Source organism: Porites lutea, chromosome 3 (assembly GCF_958299795.1).
Source record: "Porites lutea chromosome 3, jaPorLute2.1, whole genome shotgun sequence".
NCBI classification, from domain to species: domain Eukaryota; kingdom Metazoa; phylum Cnidaria; class Anthozoa; order Scleractinia; family Poritidae; genus Porites; species Porites lutea.
Window position 1 is genome coordinate 44,403,759 of NC_133203.1, and position 25,638 is coordinate 44,429,396.

Genomic DNA, 25,638 nt, shown 5'->3' on the forward strand with positions numbered 1-25,638 from the left:
GAAGGTGCATGGTCTTTCTTTTAAAAGGTTGGTCATAATCCAAATTATTATTGTAGGTTATTTTTGTATTGTCATTTGTTTCTGTAATAGGCCAAATTAATTATGGGGCTACCCTCTCCCTCAGAGCTTACAGGCGGCGCGCCCAAGTTTCTGAGGTGAAGGTAGTCTCTCTTTTAAAAGGTTGGTCATAATCCAAATTATTATTGTAGGTTATTTTTGTATTGTCATTTGTTTCTGTAATAGGCCAAATTAATTATGGGGCTACCCTCTCCCTCAGAGCTTACAGGCGACGCGCCCAAGTTTCTGAGGTGAAGGTAGTCTCTCTTTTAAAATGTTGGTCATTTATCCAAATTATTATTGTAGGTTATTTTTGTATTGTCATTTGTTTCTGTAATAGGCCAAATTAATTATGGGGCTACCCTCTCCCTCAGAGCTTACAGGCGGCGCGCCCAAGTTTCTGAGGTGAAGGTAGTCTCTCTTTTAAAATGTTGGTCATTTATCCAAATTATTATTGTAGGTTATTTTTGTATTGTCATTTGTTTCTGTAATAGGCCAAATTAATTATAGGGCTACCCTCTCCCTCAGAGCTTACAGGCGGCGCGCCCAAGTTTCTGAGGTGAAGGTAGTCTCTCTTTTAAAATGTTGGTCATTTATCCAAATTATTATTGTAGGTTATTTTTGTATTGTCATTTGTTTCTGTAATAGGCCAAATTAATTATGGGGCTACCCTCTCCCTCAGAGCTTACAGGCGGCGCGCCCAAGTTTCTGAGGTGAAGGTAGTCTCTCTTTTAAAATGTTGGTCATTTATCCAAATTATTATTGTAGGTTATTTTTGTATTGTCATTTGTTTCTGAAATAGGCCAAATTATGAGGCTTCCCTCTCCCTCAGCGCACTAATCCCTGGTCTCCTGTGGTCCCTTCGGTGTCCTGTTGCCATTTAGGCGTTTCTATCTGAATTTTTTGTCAGGATGTTAGTCAGCGGTGTTACGGCACGATGATTTAATTTATACTCTTATCACCCACTCTCATTGCGTCACTCTAACTGCGCTACGTTTGGCTCACTGTTGCACGTGTAAACAGTTTCAAATAAGTAGGACTGCAAATTGGCCAATTAACAAACAAATCACGAACACCTCACTCCGTGTAATCCTTTATCCCACAACTTTTATATACTTGGCTTAATAAAGGAGTCTCTGATTAGAACTATGTACATCGCCATTTATCGTTTCGGCTCAGATGATGTTTCAATGCCCAGCATCTGCTGCAGCTAGCATTATACGCTTAGAATTTCTAACCTCTAGTTTTAATCATAACTTAAAACAATATGGATGTGCATTTAATTATAACCAGTTTCCCCAGATCCGTTTATTAAATAAGCCATAGTTTTTAAGTGAACATGCAAAAATGCTAACTGCTAAATTCCGGTATTGAACTTCTAAATTTAACTATAAAAAGGATTTTGATGGTTGGCATAAATGATTATGTATAAATATTAGGGAGGGGAATTTATCCACAGAAAAGTCTTACATGTAGCTTTAAAAGGCAACACAAAAGACCAAATCCGATATCTTAAAATTCATACTTGGCTGCGAGGCTTGGAAAATAAAACAAAAGAAATCATCTTGAGGCTCAATAATGAATAATACATTTCCTTTGTTTAAAGCCTCGGAGCCAAGTATGAATTTTAATATATCGAAAATGATCTATTGCACTCTATAGTTTGCCGGGTAACAGAGGGGATTTAAGATAATCACCTTGTGGACATGCCCTACAATCAAACGGACTTTTCCCTGGAGCATTATCGTAATGGACAAAAGTCCCATTTTCGCAGTGAAGACAGCTGTCATTTACAAAAGCCAGCTGGTCTGAGTAGAAACCTCCTGGAAGAAGAAAGGATGAAAAATGGATCACTAACGAAGGAAATTAAAAAATGATATAAAAGAAAACTTACAGGGATTTAATGGGAACCTAAACTCTCAAAAATATTGAATTGACTTATGGCAGCATAAATTTTATTAACTACCCCGTGAAAGAAAAAATTGAGCTCATGCAAACCTTGCAATTAAAGTTTATTACACACCTTTTGAGATTTATAGTTTGTGTTTTCTTTTTCCAAGGAGTTTAGGTCCGTTTACCGAGCCATAAAGAAAAGTACTGTGTCAAGTAATAAAATGTATCTACCGAAAATCAGCTTCTGTCTTACATCACACAACCAAAAGGAGAAAGTATTAGGGTTGTTATGGGTGCAGGTGTCTCCGGGGCCTTGAAACCCTGAATCTTTTCGAAAGCGAATCCGTCTATTTCACTACCTTGTGTAGACGGAAAACGTAATAACTTTGTGTAAAACTCAAATATAACTCCATGTTCAAGGCTAAATAAATCTCCTTTCTTTACTTAGCTAGCCACGTGGAGGGGCAAAAAGAAAAAGAAACTTGACAACCGGCTTGAACTTGACAATAGGGAGTTTAAGATACGGAGACTACGCAACTACGAACTACGGCTGAACGAGCGTTGTCCTTCGTTTGTAGCACTGGGTTGAGTCGTGCAAGTACAGAACGTTAAGATTGCACTACAGACAGTAGACTACGAGAGAAGAGGAGGAGTGGGAAACAATACGCAAAGATTTTCTTGTTTTCATCACAGTTCACAAAAATGCAAGTCACTTTTGCATGTGATCTTATCTTTAGAACAATGAACAAATTCTTCCATACTTGAAGGAAGCAATTACACGTAATTACTTCGGGTGAAATTGGTGAACAAAGTTTTTGTTACACAGATTTAATTTTTCTCGTCCATGAATACTTATGTCAAATATTAAAGAAATAGACAGAAACAGTAATAGCTCATTTATTAGATTTAGAAGGTGGATTTCTCCGACTACTGATTTGATGTAGTTTGAAGTATTGAAATGCCGAGTTTCGATTGTCTCGAAGATGTTTACATCATTTTCATTCAGCAAATGCGATACAAAAACTCGCATAAACAAAGGTTACACAAGTAGAAAGACACACTTATCAGTTCGAACAAACATTGAAACTTTTCAAGTGCGAAGAAAAAGTAAATTGCCCTGCATGATTTCTCTTCTCCTCGGCCGTCAATCTGAAGCTTATTTAAATATGAGCCTAGCTAGATAAAAACGTAGTCACAACAGTGGATTAAAAGCGTAAATCTGAGCAGAAATTAGACACAACTTACATATTTCGCTTCCCTCTCACTTAAAGCAGGTGAATTGAAAACTTTTTTACGAAAAGACGAGATTCTTGAATTACCGAGACGGCAAAATACGAGCAAAATGTCCTCCGTAGTCCCGACTACGCGAAACAGCTCAACAACTTACCGTAGCCGGAGGGCTACGCGGGAAAAATGAACAGTCACGTGGTTTTGATCATGCGCAGTAGCATGTGTATCCGTAGCCGTAGTCCGTAGTCGCCGTATCTTAAACTCCCTAATGACGACAGTCCAACGAAACGGACAATGTGTGTAAACAAATATAATAATAATGCGAATATGTCTCGCTTGTGTTTTTATCTGCCTTGTTTCCCTTTTCACAGAAGAAAGTATACTTTTTAGAATTGGATTTTAAAACAATAACAATTTATTGTTAGTACTATAAAACCAGACCAAGGACCACCAACGTTTAAACCATCTCCTGTTTAAAACACTGACTGGAAAAAATGTATTCCAGTTTAGACACAAGACCCGAAAATCGTACCCTTTTGTGAGACACAACCCGTTTAAGCCAAATGTCGGATGATTCCCAAGGGAGAGCTCACTTGGCCAAACACTTCAAGAGATTAGGGGCTTGTTGCATTTGTTCATGGTTTCATGCACGGAGATTAAAGTCAAAACTGTACCCTTCAGACCATTTTTGCATGACAATCTCAGTTTCATTACACTCTTCCTTATTAAATCTTTTTTACGGCTCAAAGGATTTGGAAAATTCATGACTTAATGAATCTGTCAAGTTGTTGGAATAAACGTTAGCAGTTTACAATAGGTGTTTTTTCCTGTTCCTGGTGTTCCTAACAATAATATGATGGGATCCACGCAATTTTAACATTCTTTGTCGTAATACTTGTTAAACACCTCTGTTTAGCAGTCAACTCCTATTAAGTGATCACCAGACTATTTCCCGGGAGTGAGGTTTGACTTTATTGTTTCTTCTCAAAATGACGAAGAATAAATCAAGTAGCTATTTTAAAGAAAGTTAAGAATGAGGTGGATGATTTAGGACAAGTTTTCTCAAGAACTCTACGGATTAGACCTAAAACTGGAGTTTAGACAGCCTGAATTTCATCCAATTACGTCGAGTCGTTATTTCTGCCTCAGTCAGTAGAAAACGGCGACTAGGAGCAATGAGATGAAATTCAGGCTAGAGTTTAGCTGCCCACGTAAGAAATCTTAGGATACACCACTCCTTCCCATGGGTAAGGGAGAAAGAAACACGTATGCTACGTAGTTATATAAAAAGGGCCGGATAAGGACTAATAATGTGAGTACTTAGAGTTTTTTTCCGTTCCTTTTACCCCACACCTTCTCCACGGGGCCAAAAGTGAATTCATCGGGTGAATTTTCGATTGATCAAGCTTAAGAAGTGCTGCAATATTTACATAACAGCATCAACGAAATTTGATTCTAAGGTAGAGAAAAAAATAGCTAAAATAGTGAAAATGCCAACTTTTACGCTAATGAAGTTATAAGGTCATAAATGACATTTCATCACTTTATTTGTTAGGATAAATAGGTACAAAGTTTTTTAGCGACAACGTTAGCCTGTCTCGTTCTTTAGGGGGGGGGGGGAGCAATTGTACGCCTACAAAACAGGGTTGAAAATGACGGAATGCAATTAAGGTTCTTGAAAGGTCGGCTCTCCCATTTCAGTAAGGTTTATGGATTATTAGAGAGTAGACAAGTTTCAACGTAATTAAACCTGGTCCCAGAAGTTGTTTTGTTTTTAGCGAGACAAGCAGCTAAAAAACACCACCGAGATAACGCACATTAGTTTAGGCTACTGAATCCTAATCACACGGTATAATCAAAACAATTAAACTTTTGCTTCATATTAGCTGAGGATTTGTGCAGGATGTTAGATTCATGCATTTTGCAACTTGCAGCCAACGGTAGTCAGGTATTGATTTAAAAAGATAGCAGCCTCCAATTATCGTGAGTACAAATTTAAAGCAGTTCCAATACCTGAAATTGTTACTGTATCAGCTAAACATTATCATTATCCTATTTTACTGGATCAACATCGTCAATGTTAGACTACGGAAATGGATTTACTTTGCTTTTCAATCAGACAAAAAAAATCACAAGGTGTATCCTTTGTTTTTTAAAAAATTGTAGACATCCGAAAGATCTTCTGTGCATTAAGTATTCTTCATCTGATACTCTATACCCTGGGTGCCAGAGACTTTTCTAGCGCGGTTTCCGGTATCTCTGGTACCCAGGGTAGATACTCTATGAAGTTCACGTTAAACAATGAGAACAAAATGTATATATCAAAGCCAAATTGATGTTATCTCCACGATTAAAGATGTATTGTCAGCTAGATTAAGAGGTAATTTACCTGCTGGACACTCTTTGCAGTTATCGTCTTCAGAGGAGGCATTAACGAACCACCCCAGTGAACATGGTAGTAATTTGTAATATCCAAGACTTTGATTAGCAAATCCAGATTTTTTAAAAGCTGATAGTAGGTCGTCTGCAACCTTAGAATCAGAGACGTCGATATATTCAGAATCATCCTTCTCTAAGCCGCTAAAGTGAAAAATAAGAGAAAAAAGACAAAATAAGTGCTATCTAGGGGCTAATGATAAAGTGAAAAAATAGCTGCACATATTCAAATTTTGGATATCTTTGTTGTTATGCTAATTAACTCACAGATAAACTGTTGTTGTTGATCTTGCTTCCCCCAATTTCATAATCCCAATTTTTCCTTCTTCCAAACTTCTATTGAAAAAGAGCGGTAGAGAGGTGATAAGAATCGCTAAGTTTGGAAACGGAAAGAAATCTGCAGATGATACAATAAGGTCCCGGCGCAATTGTTGAGGAAGTCTTACGAGAGTCTCAATAGGGTTAACCGATAGGCGTAAAACGGCCAAAAATTTAGTCGATAGCAGTAAAACTTGAAAAATTTTAACCGTTAGCTGTAAATAGCGTAAAAAAGAGTTAACCGTAAAGGTAATTGTCCCCTAGATTTGTTAAACTCATTTAATGGTTGCGTTATTTACTTCCCGGCTATTTTGACTCCGTACGCACGTTCGGCCAAGCGCCTTTTAGTTTTGACTTAAACCAGTTTAGACTCCATTTCCGCCGCTCTCTCGGGGAACTAATTTTTTCCCATAGCAAAATCTGGCTTTTTGCTGGGGATTAAAATTAGCGATTTTTCAGGAGGTCGTCCCCTTGAAATACTAGTGAAAAAACAATGTCACCGTTTGTAAAACACGTTGGGATAAACAACAATTCCCTGTTTTTCTCTGTCGCCACGGTAGACATTGCCATGCCTAGTCCCTGTTCGGCGTCTTCCCACGCAATCTCGGTCAATCTCGGTCAAGGCTTTCCGGTGGCGTATCTGAGAAAGAAACTCGCTCGGACCAGGTGACCCAAAACGCATTAGCCGCGCGGAATAATGAGCCCTATGGACAAGGAAACTGCAGACAGTCGTTCTGCACAGTCCTTCACTACTGGACTCGGGAATTTTTGGTATTGGCCGTTTTCAAGCTAGCTAGAGCTAGAAATGTATTATCCGTCCGAGACTAGCCATTCATGAGCGGATGGGTTATCCGTTTGGTAATTCGCGTCAGATAGTTAGTGCGTCTTAATTTGGAAATGGAATAGTTTAATTTTGAATGAACCATCCGCCTGACTTTATCCACCAATTTTGACGGACAGTTTGAAAATGTGTACAGCCGCCCCCTCCCCCTCGGAAAAAATGTGTGTTACGTCTCTCCTGTGTGGTTCACAGGCAGATTTATGGCCGTTTTATGGGTTTTTATATAAACGGTTTTAAACCTTTATATAGAGAGAAAACCGTTTACATAAAAACCTATAAAACGGCCATAAATCGGCCCGTGGACCACACAGGAGAGACGTAATACACATTTTAAGTAAGGTAAGCTGTTTTTTATTGAAATCCTTTCATTTTCGTTGGTTAGAGAAACGATAGGTTTTTTTCCCATACAAATCCTTATATTTTGAATGTTACGCAACAATGGCGATGCTCGCCGATGCTCATATTTCGAGCTTGGGCTACCTGTGGACAAACACGTACACGTTTTAAGCATTTTTGTAAAAAAAAAAAAAAACTATTCAGTTGTGCTCTTTTGACGAGAGAAAACTGCAAAACAGCGAGGGAAAGGGGGAAAATGCTAAGCAAAGTTTTGCTTCACATGTAGTCCCTACTCCTGTGCGCCATGGACGAAGTGGAGAAAATCAACCGTTTGCCTAGGTGAGTGTAGGTAGCAGGAAAACTACAGGTATTCTGTTTTGTACAGGAAGTTAAAAGATTAACCTCTTTGAAACTATTTAGCTTGATAGTACCCACTTTTTTAACAAAAGAGCAACTGAAATCTTAATTTTTCCCTCTGAACAATAAAAGAATAAGGAAGTGAAGTGTACTACAAGTAAATATTCTCCACATCGTACTGTTAAACTCATCCCATTATGGCTCTTGACTCATCACATTTGTGACAAAACTAGACGAGATAGTTGAATTGCTTTTCACCCGCCATTTAGCGATGAAGAATGAGGAAAGACTTAGCGTGGCAAAAGTGTAGAAAGTGTACTTACATATTAGTCGTGAAGTCAGGGTCCTGAATGCCGTGGAAAGATCGAAGGCTAACTGTCTTTATGTTTGTTCGTATCGCGTATCTTAAAGAAATTAAGGAAGAAACATTTATTATGATAGATCACTGCATTTCCACCGTTTTGATTTGGTGGTATCATAAGAAAAATTTAACATCTTAGAGGGTGGGCAGCACCAAAGTCAATCAAATGAAAAACATTTCAAGCTAGAAAAAGGGAGAAGAAGGATCGACTTAAAAGAGGGTGCGAAAATGCACATCGCCGGCATTTTCAATTTGTTCAAGCCTGACGCATCTTTGTTGGCAACTTTGACAATAACAATTATCAGTGGGAGAGACCCTTCTACAACGAATAAAGAACTTTAATTTATCACCTATTGCGGTCATCAAAGTAGTATTATCCTTTTATTTCGTCTGTTTAACTTGAGTCGAACTCCAAAAGTCAGAACTGGCCATTGTTGGACAGGCCATTTTGAAAATGGAATAGGCTTTTTCCAAGAGTTTTTGATAAAAACCTACTTCCTTTGTGCACGCTATTTAGGATTTGACTGATCTGGCTGGATAGTTTTGATTAAAAGTGAAATTCTTATTACAACGGGAATGGCCCGGCCGGTCAGTTCTGACAAATTGAAAGTGCCCTAAAGCACATGTTTTACTATTCCCTGTCTAAAATAATAACAGAATTAATAGCAACAGTATTAAATTGGAGTACCAAAAAAAAATTAAAAAGGCATAAAAATAGGACTATTGACAATAAAGGTATTGATTGATGAAATAAATCTCTAAATCATGATCTACACTGAGCACTGTATTTTACATGGTTTTGGTTTTGAGAGATTTCATTGTTATTACCGAACTTCTATCTTTTCAAACCTGTTTAATCTTGAAAAGTTCTCTGCTATTATTAATTCATTCTCGACCTTTTTTGCTTCTCCGCCTTCCTTATTTTATCGATAGTGTCTCTTTAGTGAATTTTTTGTCCTTGTTTTCTTGGGTCAGAAGGCGACAGATCTCTACCTGATCTTGAGTCACCTGTTATTTATCATTTATTATAATAAATTTCCGCCGGATACAACACGCAATGAGATTGGTTGAAAAAGCATTTTTTATGCGGAGAGTATAAAACACGGAGTTAAAGCTGTCACGCCATCTGTAAATCACACCATAGGCATTAGGTATAATGAGAGAAGACTGGTTTTCGAATGGGGTGGTTCAATTCAAGAGACAAGTTTTGCATTTCAGGGTTAAAAGTACACCGTTAAAAGACAAAAATGGAAAGGGAAAGTTCTAATGAATGTTCTGTTTTCTTTTTGTGGACTAAAGAAAGCGTTTGCTTACGAAATAGTCCTTCGAGGAATTCAACAATGTTTTCTTCCCGGCGAAGCGCAAGATGCTCTGTTTTGAAATTCAACCAAGGCAGCGAAGTTTTTGAAGACTTTTCAGGTACATTTTTTACTCTATATGGTCAAGAAAATTACGTTTTTAAATGGGAATTTATATGATGTATAAATCAATTCACAAACGTTTGTAATAGACGCTAAAGAAAATTACAAAATAGATGGATTTTGTGTTGAATTTTGCCATGTGCTCATCCGATTTTGCTTGTTTTCAACGATAAACTTCTTAATTTTTGAATAACAATTTTCAGTTAGTAACTTCTCTGTCTATCTTTTTTGAGCTATTGTTCATTCATAACATTAGCTCAAAACACGATCGCGAGACCACAGCATCACTTCTGAGAAAACGTCGGCGAACAGGCCAGTTCCGAGTTCCTCCGGGCCTCTGTGTCAAAACAAGGGTAGGTGCTCAGCCTTTGATATAGAAATCATTTTTCATTCTCATGCAAATAAAACTCATTTCCACAAGAAAGGTTGTGCACCTAGCCTCATTTTGAAAGTGAGGGTTTTTGGAACTCGGAAGTGGCCTATTTTATAGAATTTTTTGGTAAGCTTACTTTCAGGTTCAGTTTTCAAGGGCACTTCTCGATACGAGGCTAAAGCAGATTGCTTTCAATTGCAAATTGTCATGTTTAACGACGTCCATTAGTGAATCGCAATTCGTCCGGGTTTAAAGCACTTTTTACCTTTAGAAACTTAATTTTGGACGTAAAAGTACATTTCTTATGCATTCAAATTCACTGAACGTTTCGCCCGTTTCACTTTGTGATAGCTTTGATGCTTTGACAGCTTTTGTCTTATTCAAACAATCAATCGGTGAGGGTAAAAGGGGGAATGAGTTTGCGGAATGGTATGTGGCATGGCTTGAGGAATGACATAGTTATGCGGAATGTAATATAAGCAGAATGACTCAAAGAAATAAATTAAACTGAAAATTGTGCCCTTTTTTGGCGCCAATCAATTCACAAGCAGCCGCTTTTTTAATGTTGCGGGCTCAACAACGATGACAATCAAAAAGCCAGGAAGGACTCCTTGATTTCTCACGGTCGATTAGCTTTTTCGCACAGCATCAAATATATTCTGCTTGCCTTTGTTAGTCGGGCTGCATGGCAGCACCGATTCTACATCACAAAAGTCTGCCCTTGAGATGTTTTGAAGGGTCACCTCTACTTTAACTTTTTTTCTGCAAAAGATATTAGCACGATCAACTTCACATTTTTTTACCTTTTATTTACATTTGAAACCACGTGAGAAGTGTTTCTTTTTTAGACGGTGGGTCGCGTGATCGTGACATAATATTCAGAGATCGACGGTATCTTGTATTTCGTTTCCTTGGCTGCGTGGTAAAGTTTCAGGCGCGCGAAGCTAATAACAGCTGGCGAAGAAGCACGAGCTGGAATCCTTACAATTGAGTTTGTGTACTTTTTCTCTTTATTTCTTTTCTTTTCTTTTTCTTTTCCTTCCTACTTTTAGCATTTTTTCACGATCAAACGCACACCGGCACTCACACAATCAAGAGTGGTGCAGAGAGACGTGGAAAGGTCGAAAGGAGACACTGGAGAGCAGTTCGCTTCACTCGATTTGTGGATTACAGATTAATGTTTGACTCGGTGCGTTCATTTAGTCTCCAATATGATCTGATTCGTTCACCGTATTAAAAAATCCCTAGAATTGTAGCTAGCCCGACTTCACGTTCAGAGAGCGTTCCTTACCCTCTAGATCCCTCTAGCGTTACGATTAAGAGTCATCATTCATTTTAGTTTAGCCAAAAAGTAGAGGTTATATACCCCTAAAAACCCAGAGAGATTTACGACACGGTATTTCTGCACGTATTTATATTTGTTTATTTCATTTGGGACTACCGAGTCTGCCATTTCCTAACATCCTCGTTCCCAGTGTCCTCTCTCTTCCTCCGTTCTATTTTACCTCGTCTACCGTTACGATGTTTTTCTATGTAATGAGGAGAGTAAAAACTCGATAGAAGATTGGTTAAACTTGACATGTTTTCATACTTTCACTGCGCTTCACTGGAAAAGAGAAGTCAGTAAAGAACCGTTTCAGTTTATTTTGGAAAGAGTTTCCGATGACTTATCAAGTACTGGTGTATATCAAGTATTGGTGTACTGGCAATTTCTGTATTAAGCACTCGAGAACGGACCAAGTGAAGAACTCCTTTTCAAGAATTGGTGCAAAATATGGAATAGTATTCCCGACAGTGATCGTGTTCTACCTACAGTAAATATAAATTTAAGAATACCTTACAGAGTCGGCTACTGGATATTTTGATACAGGAGGATACTTATGTTGGCCTGCGTACTTTATTGACATATTTAGTCAATATTAAGTTATCAGTTTAATTTCATTCATAACTTGTTTCATTTACCTATTTTGAAATATATGTATTCTCTGTCTTGTTAATTTAATATGTTGATGTTCGTGTATCTGTTTAACTTCATTGTTATGTTTTAACCATATTATTGTAACTTTTTTTTTACTTTTCCTTCCCCCCTCGATTAGCTATAGGCTACTTTGCGGGCAAGGATTAATTATGGCATGTATCCAAAGTGTTTTTAATAAACTTGATCTTGAACTTGAACTATCAGCTGTGTTTCAATTTTAGCTTTGTTTTAATAGCAGTAATAAATGGACCAGCAAAGCGGTTGCTCCTTCAAATTGGCACCAAAAAAGGCGCGGCAGAGACGCGCGCATGCTTTCCTGTTTAATTTATTTGTTTGCGCAATTTTCGTTAAATTAAATTCCGCATAGTTATGTCATTCCGCAAGCCATGCCATATGCCATTCCGCAAACTCATTCCTTCTTTTACCCTCACCGTCAAATCCGAGATTTCGCCATTCTATAAAAGGATTGTGATTGGCTAATTTAAGCATGTTTATGAGAGTATAACATGCTGACGACACTTTGGTTCGCTGTGAAAATAAAGTTTATTTTGGGAAATAGAAAGCAATGCGTGGGGAGTTTAACGGATTCTTTATCATAAAACAAATAAAGAAGCCTTGACTGTGCTCTATTCTGTTGTAAAGCGCTTAGAAAGAGGCTAGAACACTCAAGAAGTAGGAAGAAACACTCAACCGTCTCCTTTTTACTCTACACTTCTTTCGTGAAAGAAGCAAATAAACCTTGATCAATCTTCAACAATCACGTTATCGGATTTTGTGGTAATCGTTATGATTTGTGACGTTAGTGAACGTGACATTATTCAGGACAAAAAATAACACACAAAAAAAGCAATGCGAAATATGGCGAAAGAATGTAGGTTACATGCAAAGAAAGCAGGTTTACATCTAAATTGACGTGCAGCAGTTGAAATAGAAAAAGCTTTCGAGTTTTTAGAGCTGCTTGCTCAATTTTGGAGTCAATAAAAGCGTTCTGGAAAACAAGAGCATATTCTAGAATTTTTATAGATAATATTGGAAACCAAGGATTTAGTGCAGAAAGCATATATTACAACAAAAAAAAAAAGCCAAGTAAAAAAAAGGAAAGGAAAGAATCATTTTCCTTTATTACAATACATCAAAAACCTACACTAATAGGTCATTTCCTGGAACTGTAAATGCATCTGATCCAATAATCTCCACTGGATTATCTGAAAGCATTCTGAAAAAACAAACAGACAAACAAATGTTGTTATTAAAGGAAGGGCGATAGCGGCGAACAACAATAACAAAAAAATCCTTATGGTCTCGAACGTTTGCATTTCACTTTGCTTGGCGTGTAAAATTCCACGCGGAATTTTAAGAGGTTGTCCGCGTAAGAACGGAGAACACAATTTTTCGACAGTCACCGATTTACTTATTATCGTCCAATTTTGGTCCTTCTGATTCTATCCAAGAGCTTTGAGAGGCCCATCTATGACTCAGTGTACTCGTACCTTTCTAGGGATAACCTGCTGTATGGATTGCAGTATAGTTTTTGAAGAAGAGAATTCAACCGATCGAAACTGCATTGATCCCGGCGATTTAAAGTAGAACCAGTTGCTCTTTGATATTGACAACAATAATGTGGCTGGTCTTATGTGCGTTGACTTTAATAAGGCATGACCTTCTTCTTGCTAAACTGAATGCATATTAAATCGACGATTTTAACTTACAATTGTTTAGAAAATCTTGCTTATCGAAAGCAGTATGTCCGCATAAACTGCACTGACTCGACTTAAGTCAGTTTTACACACTGGGTCCCTCAAGGAAGCCTTGTACGGCCCCTTTTATTTCTTACTTTCATTAGCCATCTACCCTTAGCTATTGTTGATACATTCGCTGATAATACCACCTTTTCGTCTAGTGTCAACTTTTTGCTGGGAACACTGACACTTCAGTTTCCCTTCAACAGGACATTGACAGTCCTCACCAAATCATATTGGAAATTAGAATAATCGTAGAAATTTGGCTCGAAGATAGTAAACTGATCATCAACCTGAAAAAATGGCAAGACTGAAATTTTAAAGAATCAATCTTCAAGAAAAGGAACTAAATATCTCTGTTAAAGGGAGTTTTCGCGTAAGTACCTAGACGTAAATCAAACTGCGCCTTATACATCATACATGTATTTTGATACGACTTACAAGAAAACAGCCAGAAGAGTTAACCTTTTAAGGTCAATTCGCCCGTCTCGGTCGATCAAAAATGCGCTAAAACAATCTAATTATCTCTATGATTCTACAAACGTTCACATGTTACGTCACTTGGTCTTGGTTGGTCAGACACCCAAAAAGTCCCATAAAGAACATTGAACAAAGAAGTTTAACAATCACTGGAAACAAGGGTCTTAAAAGTGCCATCAAAAGAAATCAAAGTTACGCGCAAAGCGGGTAACTGGTCTTTGAATGTCTTCAATATAATGTTTTCTCCTCCTTTACGTCGTATTTTGAAAGATTCCATCATTCTGTTTAAAGAAACAATGGTTTTCAAGTAAAATTGTCTAAAGTCGGCTTCAAAGAGTTTTTACTATCACAAATCCGAGCTTTTTAATGAGGTCCCAATTGGACTTCGATCCTTAACTTCGAGACTTTCATTTAAGGGCCCTCTGACCTATTTTTCGCGTTGCTAAGGGAAAGCATTTTTACTTGCGGTGCACGCACATAGAGTGATTTAGGGGGGTACTGAAAGGAATATTTTTGCTCCTAGGTAAATTATTTCAAGTTTTGAAAAAGTGGCTGCTGCATGCCATCGTCGCGTAAAATTCAGCAATTACTTTGGTGTCATCGAATTGAAAATACACCGTAAACGGACAAATTTTGCAAAGGAAGAGTTTGAAAAAATACTAACTTAACCCTCTGAGAAAAAATGACACCCTCAAGCAACGAAACTTTGCCTAAGGACTCTTTTTATCGTGGGTGCCGTGCTCGCTCGGGTAGGAACGAGAGGTGAGGGGGCATTTAGAGACTTTTAAGGTCAGTTTGTGTCAAAGTTCAATCGAAGAAATTACCTCTTTGAGTAGGAAATTATGTCACTGTAAACATCTCAATTTAAGTTTTACTATAATTGCTTTAGTGCATTGCTGAGAGAATAAATTAAGCCCGTAAAACGATTCCCCACCCTCCCAACAAAATTCGGGATTCAACTCTTTGTTTGAATTTTATTTTCATGTGCTCAGTAGATATTAATTGGACTAGCTGGTTCTTGCGTTACTTTTTTTAGTTGACTTGTTCATAAATAAGCTTAAAACTAAATCTAATAATCCTTTTTACAGAATGATTTTAAATACAAAAAGAATTCACAACTTCTTTTGAGGAAATTTCCCCGCAAGAGCTAAACAAATGCCTTCAAAAGTTTTATTTGCCGGCAAGAAAAAGCGACGACAGCGGCCGTTCGGTCACTGCGCGCTAAAATTGTAATCGTTGCAGGCAACAGTAAATGAGTTAAAAATCATCATTTTTGGGCTCAATTATCTCACTGTTTTAGTATATACTAAAACAATTATCCACCTCAGTGTCGGTGGCTAGTGATGGATATTTACCTCGCCGCTAACGCGGTTTCGGTAAATAGCCATCACTAGCCACCTCCACTTCGGTGAATAATTGTTATTTACCATATTTGGAAACCTTACTGACAGATATCCATTTTAAACAAAATGGCTGCCGCGCGATTACCATGCAGATGTTTTAAGACAAGAGTTCTGCATTTCACGATTTAAAATACGCCGTTAAAAGACAAAAAATAGAAAAAAGAGAAAGATCCAAAGAATGCTCAGCTTTCTTTTTGTGGAGGAAGGGAAGCTTTTCATCAAGAAATCGTCCTTCAAGGAATTCAACCTTGTTTTGTTCACGACGGGGCGCATGGTCTGTTTTGAAATGCAACCAAGGCAGTGAAGTTTTTCAGGTACATTATGCACTCTGTGGCCAAGACAATGACGTTTTTGAAAGGGAATTTATGTATTTTTAAATGTTTCATAGACGTTTTATAAATTTTTCTCTTCGGCGCTTAAGAGAAAAATTACAAAATGTGCCCCGATCTGGGATGGATTTTGTGTTGAATTTTGCCATGTGCTCAACCGATTTCACTTGCGTGAACGGATCCATGATCCAGATAGTGTTTTCCGAATTGCTTTAAAGGATTAACTTTTTGGACTTTGAATAAAAATTTTCAAGAAACGGCTTATCTGTCTATTGTTTTGAGTTTGTTCATTCATAAAATTAGCTCAAAACACGATCGTGACTACAACATCCAAGCTGAATTTAAGCTTAAATGCCTCTCACATTCATTACACGCATCACTTTTTGCGTACATGTCAGGTTCAGGTTTTGGGCACCTTTCGATACGCAGTTAATGAATTTTATTCGAAAATATTTTTTACGGTTTATTCTAGGCTTTTAATATAAGAATTTTAAAAGCCTATTTGCAGCATAAGTTTACTGTGCAGAGGGTCAACGAGGTGATCGTTTTTTGAAGTGACAACTTCGAGTAGTTGCGAGGACGTCAATGGGTTTCATAATGTTACGTTTGGCCCGGGTGGTAAGGCAATAATATCCTGCTCAGTGTTTCGGTAAGATTCCTGGTCTCAACCTTTGAAAGCTTTTTGGGCTTCGAGAGTTTTTCCCCGGTTTGTCAGCCATTTTTTCAAGCGGGCGCGGGAACCTGAAGTAAAATTACGTCACGTTGTTTACGAAGTTTGATTGGTCAGTTATCTCTTCTTCTCGTTTCAAATATGGTACTTTCGAAAATGAAAAATCACGAGCATCGGACAAAGCAAACATATGAGAGTTACACGTTTCAACCCCTTATGAGTTTCTGATAAAACATCGCTATGCAAAATGAATTCGGCATCTACAAACTTAGTTAAGCAATTAAATGGGCCTGAGAATAGGCTGGATTTCCACCGCTATATTCTCGGTCCGATCTTCCTCCTCCCCGGGGAAAGACTGAATCGAAGCTTGAGTGGCTGATAATTTCTTTAACGTAAGTTCCATATTTAATTTATGCTTCTTAAGGAAACGCCGAAAATGGAAAATGTTATCAGACACCAAACGCATGTTGATGTTTTCGCCTCTTCGTTCCCTTGGTCTTATCAGCAACGCCTACTGTTATACGTTATTCCATCGATCTTACATTAGCGAACTAAGGGTTGAACTTTATAGGCATCTCTTTCACGATGCATTTTGACAACGAATGGTACAAACTGGAAAACAATTGACTATCTCTGGTTGGAAAAATTACCAACACATTCCTAGCATTTACTTGCATCACTTGCTCTTCTCACCTAGCTCAATGAATGAGATTCTTAAATCACCCTCCACCTCCTTCCATTGGTAAGTGGAGGTCTCCTAATGTTTGGTAGATAAATTTGTGGATTTTTTTGTAATGGCTTAAAGTTCTTGGTTTAAAGTTTATTTGCTGTTTTTAATTATAAGTTTCTGAATGGAACATTCGCTTTTAGGACTTTAGCTGGAACTAAGTATTAGTAGTTCTTATGTTAACTGATATGAGCTCCTTGAAAAGTTGATTAAAATAAATAAACAGTAAAAAATAGTGCTTTAAAGAGATATGTCTAGCCAATGCTTGTTAATTAGGATTATAATTGAATAAATTGGTGGGATTCTATCGCACTGTGAAAATCGACTTTGGTCCAGCGTACGTATTTTGAGCGCTCATCTTTTAACTCAAACTATATAGTTGATCAGCGTTTGCTTGTGTGGGTACCACAAGCTGCTTTCATATTACGAAAGAATATGCAATATTTTGTTTCTGAAAAACTTTAGGGCATTTTTGAAACAGGTTCCTTCAATAAAATAAAATAACCCTAAACCTATGGTGCTCCCATGTTACTGTACAAAAGGTACAGCTAATAGTGAAAACTGCCAAAGCCAGTCATTTTCGTACGTACATTACTTGAAGACTGCTTTGCTTCTTGAATGTTTGATCAGGGATTCTCGTTAGGTTGTTATTTTGAAGCAAGCTAAAAGAGAACAAAAACCTGAATTGTAGGTGAAGAATGACAAGTAAAGTAATGAGTAAATTAAGAACAAATGTTAACAAAAGAAAGGCATCAACAAGATGAATGATGCTTATGATTCAGTTGTTACGTACATTACTTTAAGATCTGGCATATTCTCGAAGGCTCTTTCAGGGATTTCCTTGATTCTGTTACCGCCGAGAAGTCTGAAAAAAAAAAGCAATGTAACTTACATTTGTTTTATTTATTCAACCTGTTAACAATGAAACATCTTAAAATTAATGGCTTTAAAAAGATTGTACAACCCAGAAGGGGTGTGTGTGTGTGGGGGGGGGGGGGGGGGGGGGGGGGGGGGGAGAAACTTATATTTTAACGTAGCCTGCGTTTTCTTTGAGCGCGCAATTTGCTCACGCCATGTTGAAACCTCCCGAGGAGAGCAGGAGATGGGGCCAGTCCTCGCGCCTACCCTAAGGGTTACTATTTCTACTCTCCCCAATCTTCCACTGTCATAAATCAAAGATGGCGGCGACAACAATATTACGAACACGAACAAGGTTTCGCCCACCCAAAATACGCCTGCACTGCGTGCTAATTTTAACGCAATTTCATACAGGAGGCTCTAACCCGAGGTCCAACCCCTTACCTTTTTATATACAATTTTTGGCGTAAAAGATACCCCTTTCGTATTCTTGTCATTAAACAATGGTACCCCTTTCACATACTACTTTGTAACGCTGCATAACCTTTATATTTTGTAAAACTACCATCGGTTTACTCTTTTTGCAGCCACAAACTGCGCCTGTCAGCCCTTGTAGGTCCTTTCACAATCCGCAATGACAGATTTCCCAAACCCTTTCATATGCTTCAACTTGTGAAATCCCTGCCCTTTCATATACCTGAACGCTAAAAAAGGTATCCCTTTTTGGCGGAGCCTTCCCGTAGGATAGGATAGGATAGGATAGCTGCTTTATTATCAACGGAGCGCCTACCGACACATGTGTTTACAACGATAACAAAGATATATTTTAGTGCAATAATTACAGAGGTGTACATTTGTAGAATTTATACAACTAGACAAGGTTATATTTAACGCGTCTTTCTCTTTCGCGGAAGCGATCACATACGTATTTAGCCACAATTTTTTGCGTTTTCTCTCCTTGCTTCATACTTATGAACGTTGCAAAAGCAGAGCTTGGAGTCATAGAGCCAAGAAAAAGATTAGTTTCCTTTTTTAGCGTATTGAACAGCTCTCTCCTAGGATCCCTATAAGCTATGTAATTCATCAAAAAATGCTCCTCGTCTTCTAATCCAGTTTTACATAATGGACAGATTCTTTGGTCTGGTGGTTGATAGGGTTTAACGTATTGCCCAGTTTCAATTGCTAGTTTGTGGTTGCTTAATCTTAGCTTTGTGATTGCTACTCTATGATTGATGTTTCTTACATTTGTGAGGTAATTTTCGTAGTCATGGGTAAGTTTAAATTTCCTAAAAGTTCTTAGTTTGTTTTTTTGATGCGGGTCCTTTCGTTCATCATTGTGTATTTCGCTAGACCATGCTTGCTGTTCCATGTCTAAGAGTCTCTGTCGTATATAGCTCATGGTTGCGGGAGTGTTCGTTTTCGCTGACCATATGTCGCCAAGACGTGCGAGATTTTATAGCCGTTTTAATTTGCTTGGCCAAAGTTCCTTTTTGCCTTGACCAATTCGATCTGTAAATGCTATTCCAGAGAGTTTATTTTGGTGCTCCGGCTCACAAAATGTCAGCCCATATTTAATGGCTCTGCACTTTGTCTTCGTTCGCATTGGGAAACGGCCTACCTCCGATCTGCACGCAATTGAGCTACAGAATTTGTTAACTCCCAATAGCCACCTAATGAACTTTGTTTGTACAAACTCAATTGGATCATTTTCTAGCTTTCCGTCGTGATCAACACCCCAGACCTCGCTTCCGTACGTGACTGAGTATTGGGGTAATAACCGTGTCAAAAAGGCCTACTCTGGGACCTTAAGTCGCCGTAATTTTAGGCGACTTAAGGCGATTTAAGGCGACTTTAGGAAAATTTGGCCAAAATGTTGCGCGACTTAAGGCGATTTAAGGCGACTTTAGGCGATTTAAGGCGACTTTAGGCGACATTTAGGTGAGTCACATGTTAGTGAATATGTTGCAGTTAATTTTTAATTTCAGTTAATTTTTGGTTTTCCTTTGTTTTAAATTCATTAGCATACATAACCATACCCAGTAATGATGGAAAAATAAAAATTAACTGAAATAAAAATGAACTACAACATATACAAAATCAAAATCTGATAACACTACCTCTCTAGGGACACAATGTTGTAGCATAAGTTAATTCAGTCTTGAAGACATCTACATTAGTCTTCCAAATTTTCAACAATCTCAGCTACCTAATATTTTGAACATTAAATATCAAGGTAGCTTGTGTTGCAGGTGTATTCTAACCGTGGTTAGTAACATTTGCGAAGCAGCTCTAATATCCTTGTTCTGGGCCCTGATGCACTAAATGAATTACCAGCATTTTGAGTTCCCCTTCAACATGATTGGCAAATGGACAATGGCATTTTTAACAGTCCAGTCCTGGCATGTTCTCTAATCCTGATACACACACAGGGGGCCCAGAACTAGGATTTTGCCACTGTTTTGCAGATGGACTTAACCCAGAGTTTAGTTCTATCTGTGGCACAGGCTAATATCAAGGGTGTTGGTTTAGTATTACATTAGCAGAGACAAAATCTGAGTTAGAAGCAACCAAAAGGGTAAATTTTCTCTTGGTCTTTAAATGCATTATTTCATAATATAAGGGACAAAAAATCAATGGTTCCTGCATTTCTTTTTCCAAAAAATAAAACCCTAAAAGTAGAGTATTTCAATACATCTCTGTAAAACACTGTGAGCTGGTTTGCAGCAAAAACTTTATATTGAAATGTCTTTTTTTTTCATAATTTGACAACAAACATTTAAGTAATTAATTTAAAACATCTAAAATCACTTATCGATATCGCACATTATGGAAATGACGATCCCCATTGTATGTCTTGGCAGTTGCTCTGCCAATGTTTGTCCCCACACGTTTGGCTAAGAGGATGTTTTTCCAATTGAATTCAAAACAAAAAGTTTGTAGTTCTCGCCGTATATATATTGCTCCTTTCCTGTCTCAGTCAAACAAAACACTTCCAAATACTTGCTTCGCTAGTGAACCGTACTCTCTTATCCATGGTCTCTCTGGAAACTTTCCAGTCGGGATGATTTCATGAGTGCATTTATGCACCAGCAGAAACAACTAAGCTTAGCTTCAACCAACCTCGCTCGGTCTGTTCCACGCGGCAGCGTTTACGCTCTTAGCACAAAAGGAAGCATTATGCGTCATGTTTAAACCGGTGGCAGTACCAGGTGTAAACGTTTCCATTATTATGTCAGAAATTTCCATTTAAAAGGAGATCTTTAAACGAAAACGCGAGGTACAACATTCTATCCGCCATTTTGCTTCTCCCAGAGTTCCACTGCAGTCGCAAGCTAATTTCCATGGTTTCTCGGTCCCGCCCTCTCCCCGCCTCCAGACCAGTTAGTCACGTGATCAAAACACACTACTTTCTGGGCGGCCATAACGTGGAGGAAAGAACAGTATTATTTGGCTTTTCTACGTTCTTCATCAATAATGGTCGATTATATCAAATCGTTTGGCAGGGAGCAATCACGACAACATAAACAAAGAGCAGTATTACGCACCTTCGATGTACAAAGCTTGAATTTCTGTCTGGAAGGGAAGACCTAAAGAGACAACTGTACAAGCTAAGCTAAGTGTTCAAGTTTATAAGAGTGATTGTGTTTCTGTCAATGATAGATGGATATAATTCGACGGTAAATACAGATCAGAGGTTGTGTGCTGGAGAAAAAACTTATCATTAGTTGCTCTTAAAATCTGGGTCGGTAATTTACATGGACACTTTTTTCGATTGACCTTTAGACTTGTATTAACTACCAGAAAATTCAGATTAATGTTGTGGCGGCAATAATTGTTTTTTTTTTCTCCCTTCAACCTACCTGTATTGATCTTAGTTACTTGAAATGTCTTTCAATGTTGGACTCTCACAAAGCAGTAGAAAAGAGTTTTAACTATATTTTGTTCATGGTGCAAAGAAAGTCAGCTTTACAGCTTGCCTAGCATACACTAGCCTGAAAGCCATGTTTTAACTAATCCCAATTTTTTTTATGAATGGGACTGATTACAGTTCTTCTGTAATCTGAATTCCCTAAAAAACTTTACTTGCCAGCCAGGCAAGTTAAAAACGCAGTTCACTAGCCCAATCATAAAATCCAGTACCCCAGGGCTATTGCCTGGACACTACTCTGTCTACTCTCTTTGCACACTGTTTAATGTAATTTAGCTAGAACTTGAACCTTTGAATGCCTTTTTAAACAATATTTTTACTCAGAAATATGAGACAAACCTCCCGGATGAAATTAATAAAATACCTGTACAAGTGACTGGATAAAGTTGTGTACTATATGTTGTCATTTTTGCATAAACAATACAGGAATGATTATTCTTGTATTGCTTACGACTAATTATTAAGTGTAGTAAATTGTGTAAGGTAATTAAATGTATAAATTAGAGGGCTGGAGAGGAAATTAATGGGTCTTAAGTCACCGTGGGAGTTTTTTGTGGGGGGTGGGGTGGGTCTGTGGCTAATATTATTGAACATGGGTTATTACACACTTTATGAGAAATAATGCATTCTGGAAATAGAAAACTAAAAAAGTAATAACTACAAGACAATTTGAACCTCGTTAAGATTTGAATGATTTAGTGACTTAAGGAAACTAAAAGCGACTTTAGGCGACTTAAGGCGATTTTAGGCGACTGAAGGCGACTTTGGGCGACTTTAGGCGACTTTAGGTCCCAGAGTAGGCCTTCAAAAATTTTCATTGTGAGCTGTACATCGTCTCTGAAATGGTCGCCCATTTCCTTCCCGAGTTTGTACAAAACTTTAAGGGCAACCTTCTTTATTTCCTGTTTAGCGTACGTGAAGTTCCCATAAGTACTAAATTGTAGGCCAAGATATTTGTAATTACTAGTATTGTGAAGTTTACTGCCTCTATAGTATAAAATACGTGCTTATTCATGGTTCTCCCACAGTTATTGAAAATTAACACCTTAGTTTTATTAAGGTTAACCGACAAGTCGTTTTCTTTGCAGTATTCACTGAGGGAATCCAAATAATCCTGCAGTCCGTTTTTTGATTTGGAGAATATGACCAAGTCATCTGCGTAGAGCATACAACTTAACGGTAACTCGTTGAGTTCTACGTCATTTAGGTTCTTGGCCTGAAGTTCCTCTGAAAGGTAACTGAGATAAAGGTTAAAAAGGGTTGGCGAGAGCATGCAACCTTGTTTTACTCCGGTATGGCATCGAAAGGCAGGTGTTAGCATATTCTCCATTTTCACAGATGATTTATCATTGGAGCACATTGAATGTAAAATCTCAAGGAAACGCCCCGTTACTCCCGCTAGCCTCAATTTTTGAAACAGTTTCCCTCTGGGGATACTATCAAATGCTTTACTGAAGTCAACAAAGCAGGTGAATAAAAGGTTATTTGGTTTCTTGGGTTTAGATTTAACATATTTGTCTATTAGTGCTTTTAAAATGAAAATACTATCCTGTGTCCATTTTTTTTTTTTTTTTGGAAGCCACATTGTTCCAAAGTAATTATGCCCTTTTCAATTAGATAGTCACAAAGTCTGTTATTCATTATTGAGGTAAAAATCTTTCCCATTGCTGATAAGAGAGTAATTTCTCTATAATTCTCTGGGTTGGATGGATCATCTTTTTTGAAGATTGGTATAATAAGGCCATGACTCCAAAGGGTAGGGTACCTACCACTGATTAGGATATTATTGAAAGGATTGTGAGAGGCCCTTTTAAGGCTTCCTTGCCATGTTTGAGCAGCTCACATAAAATGTTATCTACTCCCGGGGCCTTTCCAGTTTTTAAGAGGTCGATAGCAGTTACCGTTTCTGTTCAGATATTTCATAATCTAGGGGGCCCAAGGCCTCTGATCTTGTTGGTATGTACTCTTCATTTTGCTGTTTTCGTGCGTTCAACTTTTTAAAATAACTGTAAAACTTCCCCAAGTCATCAGATGCGTTTTTTTTGAACATTTTTGGATTTGCCCAGGTTGAATAATTTCCTAAGTTGTCTCCGTGCAGTTTTAACATTGCTGAGATCAATACATTTAGTTATCCGATTATAATGTTGGCGTTTCTTTTTTCTACATAGATGTTTGAAAGCCTTTTTTTTTTCTTGTGTAGACTTGATCTCAACTCCTCCACGTTCGGGTTTCGTTAGATATGCCTACCTAATGATTTAAGATTTTCTTTTTCTATGTTGCATTGCTCGTCGAACCATGGTTTTTCAATATGCATGAAGCCCTTATCTTGGATGGTGCTTTTTAAAGTAGTCAGCAAGGGCGTTTAGTGCTTGTAAAGTAGGGAATTCTCAATTGTACTGCCTCGAATTCCATCTTCTATTTTGTAACCTTGACGAGTTATACTGCCTCCTGTTAGCTTGTTCCCTGTGGCCCTCTCTTCTTAATCCTATGCGTGATTTAATGTTCGCTACCAGTCTCTTGGTCCCTATTTTGTTGTGGAGATATGCAAATCGTCAAAGAATACTTCAGGATCTATGTTTCCAAAAGTGTCAACCGTCACCCTTTGATTATTTATGTAGGTGATGCTATGCTCCGTGCAGATTGCCTCGTAGCAGTAATTAATATCGTCAATTTTTGTGTTGTCTCCCTTAGGGGCATATGTGAGACCAGACAAAGCAATTTGTGCATTCGGCCATCGTCGCTTTAGCGTAATTACGCAGCTTTCCATGTTCATAGCTATGTCATTTACTCTGAGTTTATCAACATCGTTTGTTCCGGAATGTACAATTATATGATCGTACGCATTCCTATCCACCATTGCTTCAATATGCTGTTTCATTTCTCATGTTGCTCCTGGTACATATTGCTTGTTGACAAATCGTTGAGGACAACATTTTCTTCAGTGTTGGATTCCTCTTAAGATGGAGTCGCCGATCATGAGCATGGGGCCATTTTGCGCCTTAGGTTGCTTTTTAGTCTCCTTCCGCGCTTCATGGTTATAAAGGCTTCCCTAGCCGGCTGAACATCCGAACTGTTTGAATGTTCTCTCGTCATCGTTGCTGTAGCTGTAGATACAGGTTGTGTAGGTTGCTCATTCAACACATGTGTTTGTCTCTCTGGAAACTGAGGGTCAAGTACTGCAAATCTGTTGTACGTATTCACGGTGAAAGTCTAATCCCTTGCCTCTGCTGTGATTTCTTCAGTTGCAGTACTTTGGAGAGTCTGCAAGTCAACGTTGTTTACTGTAACTTCGGCGAACGTGCGCTCATTAGATTCTGTTTGTGATTGAGAATCTTGTCGACTTACGTCATGCATATGAGAAATCAGTGATTCCTCAGAAATGCAAACTTGATTTTTGATCTCACCCAGTTGTACAATGTGGTTTACTGAATCTTCGGTCGACTTGGCTCTGGTTTTTAGAGCTTTTAGTTTGGCTAATAACTTACCGCTTAGATTTGAGATCTGCTTAACTAGTTGTTGTATCTCTCCGCCAAGCTCAATCTTCAACGCATGTATGCTGCTGTCACATGCCAGATTAACCTCCGGTTTGATTTTTACATGTTTGTTCTAAATCTTTAAGCTCTATGACCTGCTCGTTTATTCCAATGGAGTTTGTTGTGATCAGGCTCTCAGGCTCAGGATCAGGCTCCCGTATAGTCCATTATATGGAGTATCCCCCCCCCCCCCCCCCTCGGGTTGCACACCAAGTACTGCCAATCTCATCAAATCTCTCGACAATTCAACAGCTACAGCTGTTATTTTCCTGAATAAAGTAGCGTTAGAGAAACTACGACACCTGGACACTTCTTTCGTAGGTTGACAATCACTGAAAGCCAAGGCACAGTCACACCGAGATTAGATTTT

General features: G+C 38.1%; 1 pseudogene; it reads right to left on the reverse strand.

The window, feature by feature from the left end:
* Positions 1 to 1,713: 1,713 nt before the first annotated feature.
* Positions 1,714 to 21,032, reverse strand: LOC140932376 (uncharacterized; annotated as a pseudogene).
* Between the last annotated feature and the right edge of the window lie 4,606 nt (positions 21,033 to 25,638).